This window comes from Heterocephalus glaber, unplaced genomic scaffold (assembly GCF_053883595.1).
Source record: "Heterocephalus glaber isolate CG9 unplaced genomic scaffold, H.glaber_assembly_v1.0 deba00001572, whole genome shotgun sequence".
Classification (NCBI taxonomy): domain Eukaryota; kingdom Metazoa; phylum Chordata; class Mammalia; order Rodentia; family Bathyergidae; genus Heterocephalus; species Heterocephalus glaber.
The window spans coordinates 18,425,625-18,439,707 of record NW_028258357.1 but is presented as its reverse complement, the minus strand read 5'-3'; the positions used below and the strand labels follow the sequence as shown (position 1 = coordinate 18,439,707).

General features: G+C 43.2%; 1 protein-coding gene across 22 annotated transcripts in view; it reads right to left on the bottom strand.

The window, feature by feature from the left end:
• The window catches only part of Ano4 (anoctamin 4), a 366,091-nt gene that overhangs the window by 299,557 nt on the left and 52,451 nt on the right, over positions 1-14,083 (bottom strand). For 2 of the 22 annotated variants that reach the window (XM_087192687.1, XM_087192690.1), the window contains exon 1: positions 4,929-10,149. The exons of 18 other annotated variants lie outside the window; for them this stretch is intronic. The gene's annotated coding sequence lies outside the window, so the exon portion shown is untranslated. Of the gene's footprint in view, positions 1-4,430; positions 4,450-4,500; positions 4,891-4,928; positions 10,150-14,083 lie in introns of those variants that run through there. 2 more of the 22 variants (XM_021258422.2, XM_087192689.1) reach the window with 2 other exon arrangements.

The window sequence follows — 14,083 nt, the reverse complement described above, 5'->3', positions numbered from 1 at the left end:
ACGACACCAAGCTGGCCCTTACTGTGCCAGTCACTGCTCACAAAACTGCTTTGTGGCACTGCACTCACTGATGCCATTATGCCTGGGTTCATCCCATGCAGATGACGTGGCTGTCACAGTGAGTCACATCAGGCAAATGTTCATGATAATTTGCGCATGCCTGTATGGCAGTGTGCATTTTTACACTGCAATTCTGCTATTCTTATGAACATTTCAAGAATTTGACAAACGCTATGGTTAGTTTTCCCCTCTGCATGTGAACTATTTATTTCTGTTTTATAAAGGGAGAGTGGGGCTTAGGAGTTGATTCCTTCACGTATTCGTGCATTTATCAGACACCTGCTCCATGCCCTGCTGCGTCCACTCTCATGAAATAACCACCAGCAAAAACTTTTCAAGCAAACTATTTTCCAACTGGATTCTCTGAGAAAACACGTGCAGCAGTAAGTAAAGCACTAGTTGTGAATCAAAAGTCCATAAACTCCACGAAGCCGATGCAGATTAAGCTCCGCAAGAGCCACAGTGGCACCTGTGTGTTTCACTAGTGGGTCCCTAAGGCTGGGCCTGAGAGGGGGGCTTTGGAGGGCCAAAGGGAGGTGCCACCAATCCCTTCTGGAAGATCAGTGTCTCCGAAGTGACCACCCAGCTGGCTGTAATGGATGTAAAATAACACTTCACACTTTTTCACAGGTGGATTAGAGCCCATTGAGACAACCTGGCCCAACCCTAAAGGTAGCAGATACAGAATGTGAGTCATGCAGTGAGTGGCAGGGTCTGGACTGGAATCCGGGGCCCCGAAGATATCCCTTTGTGACTGGCTGTGGGCTCTGATGGTGTCCAGACCCTCATTCCCTTCCCAGCACTCACAGCAGGTCCCCAGGGCGACCAGCAGGGAGAAGATAAGTGGATCCCTGCTGAATTTCCTGTGTCTGCTTTCTGTAAGAACGGCTACTGGCTCGAAGGAGTCACAGGGTCATCAGCAGGTGCCTAACGAAGGGTCAGAGATTCCTGCTAGAGGAAAGGTCCACAAAACCTGTCATGATGTGTTTTGAACAATTTCATGAATCTTTGGACTCGACAGCCTACAGACCAACTGGAGAGTTAAATGCTAAACATAGGGAAGAGTTTTCCCCTTTCATCTTGCATTATTTTGAGACTGTGATTTGATTTTCCTCCAAAGTTCTGCCATCTCCCTCTACCACCCAGGAGCTATAACTTGCAACATAAACATTTATGAAATCTGGATAGATTTTTATGCTAGTGAGGACATGGTTTTCTCCTACAAGGCTGATCCTATTGACTATAGCCCTAAGCGAATTCAGTAGGGAGGCACAGATCAAAAACACAGTATTCCACGCAGCTCATGATGCATTTCTCCTAGTGTATAGAAACTGTCTGAGTTGCCGATTGAGTAGCAAGTTCTTTTCAAAGTAGATTGCCATACCTGGTGCTAAGAAGTAGTTTAGACTCTCTGCTTGGGTATGGTCCTCCTTCTAAGACATTTTACGTAGGAGCCTAACATCAGTCTTTTGATTCCGTAAAAGGGACTCACAGGGAGATGGCAAAAAGGAATATATTGGCTTAATTATATTGGAAAAAGCAAAAGAAAAATTCAGCCAGCTTCCTAATGATATGCTTCATGCAGTTCCATTGTTCCAATGCAGTTCATACTGTACCCTATAATCAATGATTTTACACTGTATCACCCACAAGCTCCCCTCTTAACACAAAAAGACCTTTTAGACAGTAAACATGTAAAGATTTGAAAGCAGCCCAACCTAGACAGACCTAGAATGTCATTAATTAAAATGCAAACTGATTCTATTTCTGGTTGTTGTAATCAACTATGTAAAACAGTTTCAATGACAAGAATCCCTGTGGAAACATGAGGTTATATTTATATTAATGGGGGCAATTTTTCCTTTTAGTTATGTGATTATTTGAACATTTGCAGTTTGGTTACTAAGAGAAACTGCAACCAATTCTTCATTAATTGTCACACAATTTTCACCATCTGAGTTTGTCTGCATACACACACGTTTGTACACACACACACACACACACACACATCTCAGAAATGGAGAACACAGGAAGCAGAAAGCAAGGGGATAAACAATGGAGGCTACTGATTCATAGTATAAGCTTCAGGTTGCAAATTAAAATATCACCAAGAAAAGCAGCAAAGCACAATTCTGACAATAGCTTTCATTAAAGAGTGTGAAAAATGAATAAATGCATCCGTATCAACCCAAGGTTTCTAGACCCCTTTCAAATAACTTCCATTTGCTCGGGTGGCAAGCAACATCAGTTGCAAGGCACAGAAGCAAAATAAACACACACAGATGAAATGTTGCAGTGACTTCATCACACCAGAGGCCACAGACTCTGCTCAGCAGTTACTGCCAGTGTCTCCCACAGTACTTTTCTGGGCATCTTCAGACTGCCTGCAAAGAAATTAACACTACACCATTCGCAAAGGCATTATCTGAAAGTGGATGTGAGAAATAGGGAAATCCTTACAAAAAAAAAAAGAAGAGGAGGAGGAAGAGGGAACTAAGGAACAAAGGAGGGAAGGAAAGGAGAGAGCAGGGAGGGAGAGAGACAGAGAGAGAGAGAGAGAGAGAAAGAAAAAGGAAGGAAGAAAAGTAAAAAAAGAAAAGAAAGCAAGTAAAAAAGGTAGGCAATATGTCAGGAATTTTCTTTCTATTCTCTAAATGAACACACTGCCACTATTATGAATATATAAACATAAAAGACAAAAGTAAACAGTACATTTGTTTATATGCTTGTAAACTCTATATGAATGTAGGTATGCATGCATGTCCACATACATATCCACACAGTTGTGTATTGTAAAAGTCTATTCTAAAATTTTATAGGTATTTAAAATTCAGATTACTTAGGTAAATAATCTGTTTAGTAAAATAAAGAAAGCCTTAAAATTTTTTCTCTCTCCAAGCTAAAGTTGCTACTAATTAAAATAAAGTATTTTCTAAATGTATCTCAAATTGCCTGCCATGTGAAATACAGTCCGTTTCCACGGCTCCCGGCCTGATTCTAACTCTTTCCTTCTTGGTGTATACCCTAAGCGGAGTCGACAGGCACCTGATAAAACCCTTTCAACTGGAGGAAAAGATAGTAAGCAAAGTGAGAGGATGAAAGGGAAGAGCTAAATATTAAAGAATCTTCAGAGGAAGCAGAAATCTGATTGTCATATCACAATATTGCTATAAACAACAGTTACGTGCCAGAAGAGTAGCTATTAGAACTGATAATTCAAACAATGTTGAAAGAACTTCAAACATTATTTAAGAATTCGGACACTGCAGTTTTCAAGGAGTATCTTTTCTTGTTTTGCTCTTTTTGTTGTTGTTGTTGTTAACATATTTGCCAGTGTTATTCTTAAATTGCAGTACCACATAAACATCTACAAACCCTGGCTCTCTGTTTAAATGTATGCTTTTCTGCATTCACATATGCTATGAACTCTTCATCAAGAAACAAAGCAAAACATGTAATATATCTGCTTTGGACCTAAGGAATAGGGTAAAACATATGCCTGATGTCATCACCACTCTTTTAGGGAAAATCCACACAGACAATGGAAATACAAGTGGTGAGAATGAGCAAGACAGCTACAGAACTTTACATTCCAAACTCCCAAAGAGCAAGGAGGAAGAGCAGAAATTTCAATCTATATTTACCCCGTTTATCACAAAAGTCACCAGCCAGAGCCCTAACAACATTGGACAGCAACTTTCCCTACAGTGTTGCAAAGCCTACATAATCAAGCGAGGTAATTCGTCCACAGTCCAAGGCTGGAAAAGAACAGAACAGGATTACGTCTCCGAAGATTATTCTTTGGAATGCTGCTTTAACCAAAATAACTCAACTAACCTGCTACCAAACAAATAAGCAACAACAACAAAAAAATCCTTCCTAGAGAGAGAGATTCCTGCAATAAACAAGTTCAACAAGGTAAAACTACAGAAATATTCTGATTTCCTTTGGGCTCCGGCAGGCAGCCAGTAATAGACCTGAAGTTGTGGTGCTCTTCGCAGCCAACCTCCGGAGACCAGGTAGAAAATTAGAGCATTATTGGAGGAACACTGCCCTGAAAATAAACAGCCTGCCAGGCGGATGTTCCTCACTGGAAACCTGCTTATTTTCTCATGGAAAAGTCTAACCATTCCAATAGCTTCCATGCATTTTATCCCCCAGCAGGAGGATGAAACTCAAAAATGTTCTCATCTCTGCCCCACTACCCACTGGAGAGGATGCAAAACACGGCAGAACTGAGCACCCTGAGATGGGAAGGGAAGGAAGGAAGGGAAGGAATCGGTGAGATCATGCAGCCTCCTCCTGCCTTGCCAGCGCAGGAAGCTCTCACCGCGAATGTTCCCACCCAAGTTGTGAACCCCACAACATACAAGGCCGTTCTGGACCCAGAGCAAGGGTGGCGAAGCACGGCTGCCCACAGCAGACTCCGACATAACTCACACGTGTGTGCTTGTCTTCACCCGGAGAGATGGGAGAGTTTGCGGGGTGGCAATCACCCCCGGCACCTCCAGATTCCCAGACAGTGCCCCCTGGCACCCCCAGGCTTCATCTTGCCTAAGTCTGCAGGATTCCCTGCCTACTGCTGCAATTTACCATCGCAGACACATTTCTCTGGCTGCTGCTTCAAGGACAAAGAGAGAGCACTTATGTTTCCATCACAGCCTGGAGAGCTCAGGGTGATGGTAAAAAATTAAAAATACAAAAACAATCCAAATAAATGGCCCCTGGCATTGTAGTTAGCTGGATCCTCCCGGAGTGGGATCCATGAGAACAGAAGAAATGCAGAAAAGGAAGGTCACCAGGCTTAGCTGGGGACCGACTGAGGATGTTCACTGCAGCAGAGCAGCTCATTCAAAGCAAGCACTTACCATAAAAATAGAAAGAGTCAACAGAAGGAGAAGGATCCTTCCTCAGCTCTGGGGCAAAGAGAAATCAGCTGTAAACCTGCAGGCTGCACTCCGAAGGCTTCCAGCAAAGTGAAGAGAGGCGACAAAACCACCATATACAAGTCCTGTCCAGCCTCTCCGCAGGCCCGCATGCAGTTGTTTGTGCCGTGGAAACCCTGAGAAGTCTGGAGCAGGACTCTTGGAGAGCGAGCAGGAGCGAAAGCAGCCTGGTGAATCCCACCGTGGCCTCAGAGCAGCATGCCCAGGACTGGTCCTCCCCCGGGGTACAGGGGCCGCCTGGGGGTGTGGGGGGACCAGGCTGGGCTCAGGGTGGGAAGGAGAGGCGTGGGAAGGCACCTCTTTGGAGTGGAAGGAACTGCCGGTGAGAACATCAGTATTCCATATCAGTTATTGCCAGCGACCAATCAGCCCAGCCAGGGGGCCGTGTCAGTGTGACAAGAGAGCAGCGGATGACAGCCAGTCCTGGTAGCGGCAGGACACCCCCTGCCTGGAACAGAAGTTTGGCAGGACTGGCATCTGACCCTCTGCCCAGCTGCTGTCAATAATGCTTGTATTTGCCACCTCCCAAAGTCCCACAGTTACACTATGCCGCTTGGGAAGTCTCCGAGGGAGGCATCCCGTTGCATCTCAGCAAAAGCCAGCGTGAAGCCCACCCCGAATGGTGCGTCTTGCAGCCCAGGCAGCCCTGCTGATGTGCCTCTGAGAGGCTCCACGCACACAATAATGGCTTCTTTATCCCCACCATGCAGCTGAGACGCAGGGACTGGGCTTTCTATTTCACAAGAGAACTTCAGATAGCAAAGGGTTAAAGGTCCTGGGGCTGGGGTGGGGGGGCTTTGACTCCCTGTCCTCAGTAATTTTCCTGTGCAGCAACATGAACAGAAGTACTGGTAGAGGTGTGCTAAGGATAGTTAACATCTCCTTTCCAGTCTCCTCAACCACCCCGAAGACAGAGAACACTATTTTGGGTAAACTAACCGTAATTCACAAGCACACTGTAGTTCGAGAAACTCAGAGATACCCCAGTGGAAAGGAGCGAATTCCTTCATGGTAAAGGACGGAGCTGAGGAGAATTCTAAACTTGTCCTTTTTGCGTTTTTCTCCATTCTGTGTTTGTGCTCCATAAATATATTGGTTTGCATTTGGTGATGGTCATTAAATTAGACCACAGAGTGCTTTCTGAAGTTAAACACCAGCTTCATTGGACTCCATGGTACAACTTCCGCACTGTTTCACTTGGAGAAATTGTCTTAGGCCACCTTCTTATCTCTGCAGAAAAAGCAACTCTCTTTTGCCAGTCAAGAGTTAGTAGGAAGACACAAATCCTCTGAGTTTTGTTTGTTGCAGATGACGCTTCTAATTTTAGTCCTGTTTTTACTGGACATGTTGTTAGGACTTCAACCCCTCGGCCAGCCTGGAGGAGCCTCGATACTGAGGCTTAAAAAGAAGGGCCGAGTTCCCAAGAAGCAGCAAGCACAGCACCAAAAGGAGTCACCCTGAGAAGCCATGGAAATGCTCCACATTAAACATGAGCATAACAAAATGAAAGTTATGAAATGAAGAGGAAAGGATGGTTTGCCAGGAGAATCTTAGGGAGACTAGAATTGTTTTATTTTTCATCTCAGTTCAACTCAAATCAACAAACAGCTACAGATACCAACCATGTGTCAGGTGCAGAGATGTGGGCCTGCCTTCGAGAAGTCTACAGTTTCATGGGCAAATTCACATCCGCTTTTTAAAATTTCAACACTGTGTTCTTGCCAACACAGAAAAGGTTCTACTTTTTAAATGTTCTTCAGATAAAACCAAGCCATAAGGTTGGATTTCAGCCTCAAAGCTCTGAATTCGCTCAATAGTGTTTTCTACAATCAAACTCACGTGGGAAACAAATGTACAAATAATTTTTCAAAATCAAATTAACAGGTGAGGTTCTCTAATTGTTTGTTTTTATTGGCATCATCAGCTTCTCACACCGCAAAAAAAACATGGGCAGCATATCAAAGGATATATTTAAAGAGAGTATTATTTAAAGCTCCTAAACTAATTGAAATTAATACTGTTTATGAAACAGGTTCAATACCGTGAATATATAGGAGGATAATGAAGCATGAAAAGGATAATACTGCAGAAATACAAATTTCCTAGGAGATTAAATAATTGAGCAGCTTTATATGACAATTAGGTCAACGAAAATGAGTATTCCAGTCACTTACCCACATGCAATTAATTTTTAAAGTTTGGACACTTCTCTGTCCCTCCTTCCTCAAAAGTCAATAAAAATGGCTCATACTCAGACAGCAGCAAACATCAGTTAATTTTTCTAATGTACAAAATAGTTGTCCAAGTCAATTAACACTGGGATGATCACAGACTGCTTTGGTTGCTCATATAGCACCAGCACTTCACATACCACAGATTCTCAGTGCATATTTTCTGGCTGGCCATTTGATTGGCCAAGAGAATATGGCTAAAATTCTACAACAGCATGATTTAATGTCTTATTTTAAGACTACAAGTTGAATTGTGCAGCTACAAGTCAAATTATGGATTCATACCTGCCATTTATTTAAAAAGAGAAAAGAGACCTTTTATAGGGAATTTGCTTCCAAGAAGCTTGCTGACAGAGCCTTAAAAAGTCTGAAAAATAAGGATACTTCCAGGTCAGTCTTCAACGCAGGGTAGGCACAGGTCATGGAAATTGGAGTCTACCTTCTGTAACCAGTCCATGAGAAAAGAAAGAAAAAGCAAACCTGTTTCCTAAACCACCTCTGGGGTAAGTGGCCATGTAATTCCATTTTTGACACCAGAATGTGTTAACGGAGGCATAAGAATCAAAGAATTTCAGGTAACAGTCTGTCAGTTAATGGTTTTGAAAGCTAAGTTACCATCTGCATATGGAAGTCTTTTGTCTGACTTCTGTAACCAGGGTCTAAAGGAACTGGTATTTATTAACCCCACTTTGTGCCAGGCTTTTCTATGTCTCGTTTCGTCTGCTACAAGCACTCCTAGGACATGAGAATCATGGACACGGGGTATCTGAGGCTCAGTGGGGTTGAAGGAGCTTACCCAAGGCAAATCCAGGACAGGCTCAGAGACCTTCCTCTTTTTCACGGAAACATACTGATTTGAATGTGGGGGGCGAGGATCCTTGCCTCACTGTTGTACAAATTTGGGTGAAGTACAGATGGAAAATTCCAAGTTAAAAGCAGAAAAACACATTTTACTCAGAGATTCAATGTAAACCTTTTATACAACCAAAATATATTCATGATGCTTACAATTTAAAGGGAAGATAATTTGTATTTGTTGATTTATTTTTTCCAACCGAAACCTTACCATTATATTTTAAGACCAGGATAATTCATCTTCAACTGCTAGAAAAGTAGAAAGAATATTCCAGGAAAATGTGGGACTGACACAAACACTAGTGTGACCCTTTATCAAGTATCTAAATTCTCAGCCTTCAGTGGGAAGCCTGAAATGAAGAGAGAATCAGTTGAACTGCTAATGTTTCCCTTCCAGAGGTCTCTCACTGGCTGAGAACAATTTCCTGAAATGCCTAACAGACAGGTTCTCAAACACGCAACAAGAAGTCTAAATACATAAAAGGCGTCCTAGGCACACAAATACACTCACTGCATCCAAGTCCTTGAGAATTTGCTTTTGCTCAGCATTCCTCAACCAGAAGGATCCTATGGGATTAGTAAAGATCAAACCATGCAAGAAGAATCCATAAGATCACAGGCCTATAACTTTTTCTCCTTTTTTTGAAGATAGAAAAATAAATCAATGTCTGACCTAAAGATCCTTGGAGGATTAGGCTGAGTCTGAGAAAGCCAAACTAAGGAGTGGTGTGTGTGTGTGCGTGTGTGTAGGTGTGTGTGTGTGTGTACTCACATGGGTTAATGTTAGAATGCTAGTGTGTGTGCATGTAAAATCCTATTCAAGTTTTGCCACATCCAATTAGACCTTAAGTCTCGTTACCTATACACTCTTTTCCAACCCAGGTTAAGGATTTCAACCAATTCAGGGCCTCATTCCTTTTCTTACACTATTACAATAACTTCCAACCTCTTCCCTGTTCCAAGCCTCCCCTTGCCATTAGCATTTTATTTCTAAAACAGAGCAAATGTAATCACCAGTGTGCTTGCTAACAAGAGTTCTTAACCCTAACATTCAGTGCCTCTGCAATGTGACCTTTGTTTACATTTCTAGTACCATTTCCCTTTACTTCCTCCATATCCTATCCCCTTATTATACTTGGTTACTTCTTGTTCCCCACAGATACCATATCTTTGACCATGGTGATCCATTTCACCTAGAATAACCTTCCTTGCTCCTCTCCCTGGAGAAACTCCTCTATTTATCCTTCAAGGCCAAGTTCAGTGTCATTTTCTTGTTTAGGCACCAAATTCCCCACTGTGACTTAATCATTTCTCTGCATTTCCATCGCATCTTTCTAGTCTTATACTATCAAATACAAATAACACCTTCACAGTACTGATTAGTACCTTTGCACCTATTTAATTGGAATCCTCTGATAGTCCCAGTGCCTCAGGCGCCATAGGAGCTCCGTAAGTAATTCCGTCTTCTTTGCCTCTTTTTGTACAATCCAAAGAAAGCACAAACTTGCCTTCAGGAGAGTCTGCAGGACTACAGGCTTCTTAACCACACATGTCCCCTCCTTCCAACAGAAGTCTCTGTGGTTTAAGGAAAGGGCCTTGGAGTAGAGAATCAGAAGATCCACGTCCAAGGCCTGTACCTAGACGTTTAGGCAATGTGTTAACCTAACAGGAAGAAAACGAGTCCTGCTTACCTCTGAATGCTCTTCTGAGCATTCTAAGTGAGTACTGAGAGGGAAAGTATTTCACGGACTATACAAGTATACGGTGGTGGGCAGAGTTACTGTCCTTGTCATATAACTGTTTTGCCGCTAAGATCCTGACAATGCCAGCACAAAGTTAGTTAAATAGGTGTCTTGTGCAAGCTAGCCCAGGAGCCCAGTGACTCAGCACTGAAGTCATCCCGGCCCTTGCTTCAGTCTGCAGTTGGGATGTAGAAAAACTCTGAAGCCTGGAAATAATAGGCCAATTCCTGGCACCCACAAAAGCAGAAGGCCCTGACTCAGATCCTAGTTCTGCTATTTCCTGGCTAAGCAGACCCGGCCTCTGAGGCCCGAGTCCCACATCTAGAAAATGGGAATCACAATACCTACCCTACCACGTTGTTGAATGAGATGGGGTATAGAAGGATATATATATATATATATATATATATACATATATATACACTATGCGTCTAATACACATTCCACAAGTGGGCAGGAAAGGCAGCCCTTTCTCTTGGACTCTACAGTAACTACAGATGCCCCAGCCTTGTCTTCCTTCTGCTTCTTGAACTTGACAAGTTCACTCCCACCCAGGGTTGGTGGATGTGTTTCCTCCACCTGGAACCCCTTTTCTAAGATTCTAGTGTGTCCACCTATCCAAAAGGTACCCCTGAACCTGTCTGTCATTTCCCAGCAAATTGCTTTCTTCATTTTTCTCATAACATTTATCTCTATCTCTAACCATCTTATGTATTGTCTTTCTTTGGTACTATACGGTATGCTCCACTGAAGCCAGGACTAATGCTTTTGTTTTCCTCACTTGGTCCTCGGACCCCAAAATAATGCCCAGAACATAACACATAGCACTACACACTTCTTGAATATGTACACGCGGCCGATGTTTGGACAACTGGTCCCTTGTACTCTATATCTGTACAAAGTTCCAATTCTTTTTGGCTGTTGAGTGGGAATGAACTCTTGGAAGTCACTTACTATGGAATCCAGGACAGGACCACAATGGACATTTAATAATGGGGAACACTCATCAAGAGACATGAAAATGCTATCCAGGGAGCCGGGGATTTAGCTCAGTGGTGCCATCGCCTGCCTCACAAGTGCAAGGTCCCAAGTTCGATCCCTGGTACCAAAAAAAAAAAACAGAAATGCTATTGGGGACAAGGGATGTCTGCAAATAATATGTCAATTCCTTGTAGCCATAGAATCAGAAATTACCAAGAACGGCACACTGATCCTTATTTACGTAAATGCAACTGCAGTGCTAAGCACAAATACTAGGTTATGGTTATTTCATAAATCAGGAAGCTCACTGAGACCTTTTGTCCTATTTTCCTTCTATTATTTTAGGCTAAAATTGCTCTGGTCCAAGCCCATCCTGGGAAGAAATTTATAAGGTCCTTGATCCCTAAAGCAATGACTAGAACAAATGATTTCAGGGAGCCTGGGGATCTACGCAATTTTTCCTTTTTCCTACAGAGCTGTCTTGAAGGCAAGATACACAAAATCCTCCCAAGCCTGACTACATCATCCCTGTTTCTGATTAGCCCAGCCTTACAGGAGGCCTAATACATAAATAACCATGGCAATCCTGCATAGTGGATGAAGGTTACTTTCCAATGGTCATTTCAATTAGACCTTTTTCAATTAGCAATCACACGCCAATCTACCAAAGAGGCATACGAATTTACTCTTCATTCACAGGAAATAGCAAACAGGTAGTTTTTCTTTTTAAGAGACAAACACTCTAGACCCAATACCAAACCCCGTATTTTTCTCCCAAACTTGTGCTTCTGTTGACTTTCTTTTTTTTCCATTAAAATGCATCACTATCTACTCTAGCACTCCACGGAAATGACAGTGGGCTAACAAGACATTGCTTCAGCCTCCCTCCACCCATCTGTGGCTCTGCTGCTGCAGGGCTTTCAGTGAAGACCCCGCATGGCTGCTCCTATGGAAAACTTTTCTCTGCTTCTCACCTCCTACAAGGTGCAGGGTGCTCCTTGCCCTGTCAACTGAGGGCTCCCGGCTGCTCTCTGACCTTTGCTCTTTGTCATCGCTCCCTGCTTGCTCCCTCTCATCCATTCCTTCTGAGCTCCATAACTCACCAAGTTGAAAACTTCAGAGTCCCAGCCCAGGCTCTCTCCTGCCTTCCTCCTGGTGACCTCCCATTTATTCTCCAAGGTCCAACTCAGGCTTCTTCCTCATTCCAAGGATCCCTCTCAATGCCCCAGGAGAGCTGACCACCTCCAAGTCTTGGGATGGATCACGGTATTATAACTTGTCTATAATAGCGCCTCCTCTGGGGAACTTCAGCCCTCCATTTTATTCATCTCCGCATCCCCAGAGACCATCTCTCCCTGGAAGCACTTAAATAAATGGTTATAAAACCATGAGGCCTTTCTGTGCATCTGGCTCTCCTACTAGACTATGTGTCTTCTGAGGGATGGCAGAGTACCTTACCCCTCTTTCCATCCTCCCAGGTTATTACTATACCTGGCACGTAGGCTGCTCATGTGTGCAACTGTTTTGAATATGATTGACCAAAAAGAAAAAAACCCTTTGGCTCACAGCGTTGAAAAAAAATCTCTCTGAGCTGATTTCTAATGAGTTCATTTTTTTAAAAGTTTAAATCTAAAATTTTCTGTGAGATTATAAAACACCACAGGCATTAATTGGTAAGGATTCATCCTCTGAAACTCCTGGCTTCTAATGCCAACCCAACCAATTGAGGCACCTTGGGGATAATAGAGCATTCCAAACATACTTTCTGCTTTGAATTGCCCAGCAGAGGAGAAGATATTGATTCTCTCTGGCAGAAAGGACTTCCTGGAGAAATTTCGCCAGCATCTGTATCTGGAGGGCAAAGAACCTCATCTTCCTGAGCACAGAACCGCAGTGCAGGGAGTACCAGCAAGGGCTGAGGATCTTTCCTGTAGCCTGGTGCCCATGCACAGGCACCGTGACAAGAAGGGGTGTGGCTCAGGGAAGCAAGGATGGCAAATGCAAGAATCTTTCACGCTGGCCTCAGGATTATCCAAATTCGACATTCTCTCTCCCTGCTTCACAGGAAATTAGCTACAATGCATGCAAAGAACTAGAATAAAACTCCTCTGCCCATAGCTGCAGCAACCCCCAGTACTTAGAGAACTGCGCTGACTTTGGTCTGGCTAGATCCAAGCCAGCAAGGAAGCTCACCCGAGCAGCTGTAGGAACCTGGCCAAATCAGCCAGGGGGTGGGCAGAAGAATGCTTCTCCCGACTCTACCAGCACCACTGACCCGCGAGGCAATCAAGAACGAGCTATGATATCTGTGCTTCAAAGGTGATTACCTGCTCTGCCATTGCTTAGGATCTCCCATTTCTCTGCAAGCAATTCAAGTTCTGTTATTTGAGCTGAGAGGAGAAAGCAGAGCAATTTTTTTAAAGGACCGAGACATGCTCATATTTTGGTAAAATGAAACTAGGTTATCCACTGAACATGCTACACCTTTGTAGGGGCAGATTTTTCCTTTTATGAATTTTTAAGAAGTCCTTTGAACCTCTAACAAAAATAAATCTGTATTGCTGGTAGGGATGCAAAATGGTACGACCACTTTGGAAGACAGTTTGACAGTTTCTTACAAAGCTAAACATACTCTTACCACGCGGTTCAGCAAATCCACGCCTTGGTTTTGCTAGTTACCCAAATGAGTTGAGAATTTACGTCCATACAAAAATCTGCACGTGAATGTTTATGGCAGCTTTATTCACAATTGCTCAAACTTGGAAGAAACTAACATGGTCCTTTAGGAGGTGAATGGATAAACTGTGGTACATCCAGACAACAGAATATTATTGGGCACTAAAAAGAGATGAGCCATTAAGCCATGAGAAGACATGTGGGAACCTTAAATTTCCATTACTAAATGAAGAAGTTGATCGGAAAATGCTACATACTGTACAATTTCAACGAAATGACATTCTGGAAAAGGCAAAACTATGAAGGTAATAAAAAGATGATTGTTTGCCAGAGTTTAGGAAGGAGGGAAGGATGAATCGGCAGAACCCAGAGGTTTGAAGGCTGAAACTATCCTGTATGTTACTACAAGGATGGGCACATGTCTTTACCAATTTGTCCAAATTCACAGAATGTACAATAGCAAGAGTATACTGAGGGCTCCAGAGGGTTCATCAGCTGTAACATATGGACCACTCTGGCAGGGAAGCTGGTAGTGGGGGTGTTGCATATGTGTGGAGAAAGGGGTTATATGGGAACTCTGCACCTTCCATAT